This window comes from Otolemur garnettii, unplaced genomic scaffold (assembly GCF_000181295.1).
Source record: "Otolemur garnettii isolate 467f Iridium unplaced genomic scaffold, OtoGar3 scaffold00178, whole genome shotgun sequence".
Taxonomy (NCBI): Eukaryota; Metazoa; Chordata; class Mammalia; order Primates; family Galagidae; genus Otolemur; species Otolemur garnettii.
In genome coordinates this window covers 2,377,923-2,380,420 of record NW_003852573.1, presented here as the reverse complement: position 1 = coordinate 2,380,420, position 2,498 = coordinate 2,377,923, and positions in this window count along the sequence as shown.

Below are 2,498 nucleotides of genomic sequence, written 5' to 3'. Positions count from 1 at the left end.
TACTGTGTTCATCCATAGCCTGTATCATGTTCAGGGTCGTGCAAAGCAGTCAGGCTGCCTGGGCCTCAGGTCACCATCAATGGGGACAAGTGGTAGCTAATGTTACAGGAATGAAGGGCTCTCTCCACTGTCCCACATCCCCAGTCAGCTCCCTGGCTATTCTCTGGCCTCCAGGCTGGGGTTCTCATCCCTGCTTCGAGCAGTGCTGACTGCTCTGCCCGCTGGCCATATGTGATATTCCCCTGGGAGACAAGAGGTATAAAGTGAGCTGCCCAGGAGCTCTGAGATCTGATCAGCATGAAGGCCGGAGCAGGGACCGCTGGCCTCATAGAGGCCCAGTGTGGTCCTTGGGTGCCACTGAGGTTCTAATCTGAGTGGTGAGGTGGGAGGGAGTGAGCAGTGACTAAAGCTTATAAGAAATTTAAAAAAAAAAACAAAACCCAGAGCGGTTATCCGTGTCTTTCCTCATAGCCATTCTCACCCTCCTCCAGCAACAGCCTCCTCTTGGTCAGAACTTAGAGTGTGGCAGTGCTGTGGATGACTTGGGTTTCCATTTCCAGCCAGGTTCTTCCTTGTCTTTTATTCCTCCCTCCCTCCCTCCTTCCTTTTCTCTCTCTGTCCCTGCCTTCCTTTCTTAGGGCCTGACCGGGTCCCTATTATATGCAAAGTCCCCATGTATGTGTGTAGCAGATACAGAGTCCCTGCCCTCAGGAAGCTTCCAGATGTTGTCACATATGTCTGGGTGGTCAGTGAGCATCCATGGTGCCAAGGGCTAACTGAGGTGGCAAAGAGTTGAGAAGGGCACACACGATCATTCTCAGACCGAGGAGGTAGATAAAACCCAGAGCTGTGGAAGGTGGAGTGAGCAGGAAGACCCCAGGAAAGAGAAAGACAAGGAAAGGAAGCCAGAGGCGGCCTTCGGTCTCTCGCCACTCCGGTGAGAAACCGGCTCCTGAGTCAGGCTCCTAAAGCTCAAATCGGATGCCTTTTACTGGTCACCTGTTCAGCTGCCTCTGCCTGTCAGCTCATGTTTTCCCCGGTACCCCTGACCCCATGTGCTTTCATCTACTGCTTCTGCTATAATCTCTGGACCACAGGACCTTCCTCTGAGTGGCTGGACCTGTGTTGCTTTCTGCTATGCAGATAGCAAAAGAAGGCCCCGCTAAGCTCCTGGCCAAGGTTCCTCATAATGCCCCGAAATAGTCATCTTTGTGCTTTTCCTCTGGGCACTCGCCAGGACATGACTTTTCCCTAGTCAGATTTATCCACAATGCCCCAAAGAGAAGTGAAGGGTTAGAGCAGCGGTTCTCAACTTGTGGGCCGCGACCTACAGGAACTGTATTAAAGGGCCGCGGCATTAGGAAGGTTGAGAACCACTGGGCAAAGACCAAAAAAACACAAACCCTTCAGTCTTTTGAATATCCAAAATAAGATACTGAGAACAGAAAGGGATAGATTTTGACTATAAAAATAGACGAGAAAGTCCCTCATACCTACCTAATAATCTAGAAATTAAACTTCTAGAAAAAAAATAGACGAGAGAAACATGGCCACTTAAGCAGGCTGACCGTCACCTGCTCTCTGAACCGCAGCACACTGCACGCCTCTGGGTGGTTGTGTGTGCTGGGCTGTCAGCACGCAGTGTGCTTTCCCTCTCAGCTCTGCCCAGGAAATCTCAGCCAATCTTGTAAGATTTATCCAGATCTAAAATCCTTCTATCCAGGAAGTGGGAAGTTCCCCTCTCAGGGAAGAAGGGAGCATTCCCTGAAAGCATCCCCAGAGCTGGGTGCTGCCCTAGCTTGCTGTTCTACTCTCTAGTAAAGTACCCTGCTTCTTATAGCTTTATAATTTCCTGCTTATGCATCTGTCTCCTCTTCAAGACTGTAAATATCCAAAGGGAGAGATTGGGAATTCATCTTTGCCTTCCTGGCGTTCATCGTGGTACCAGGCACACAGCAGGCAGTCAAGCAAGTTTACTTAATGCAGAATTCATTATCAAATAGCCTAAACTTCATGCAGTTTCTGGTCCCATGTGCCCTACCACTGAGAACTGATTGTAAACACAAGGGCAATCGCTCAACCAGTTCTTGGGCAGAGCGAGTTCTCAGACTCAATAGCAGGTGCCCTAAACTGTACTGCCAAGGCCGGTGTGCACTCAAGGTAGGCATTTGCGCAGCCTAGTGATTCTGTAGTCTCTGCTAGATCAGCAGTGTAGCCTGGCCCTTCCAGCTTGGCTTCTTTGTGACCAAGGTGAAGCTTTGTCATGCCCGTCTCTGGACGTCAGTTCCTCCATGTGTCCCGAGGTTGTGGATCCTAATTAGAAAGCTCTTAAGAGATTCCTGAAAGGACTGGTATTATACTGCAATACAAAGGGTATTATGTCAGGATGGGATAAGAGCTCAGCAAATAATATGAAGAGGAAATAATAAGGGCACTTATTTCCCAAAGCACATTGATTTAAACCACAAAAGCTCCTTGGAACAGGGCTCTAAGATTGT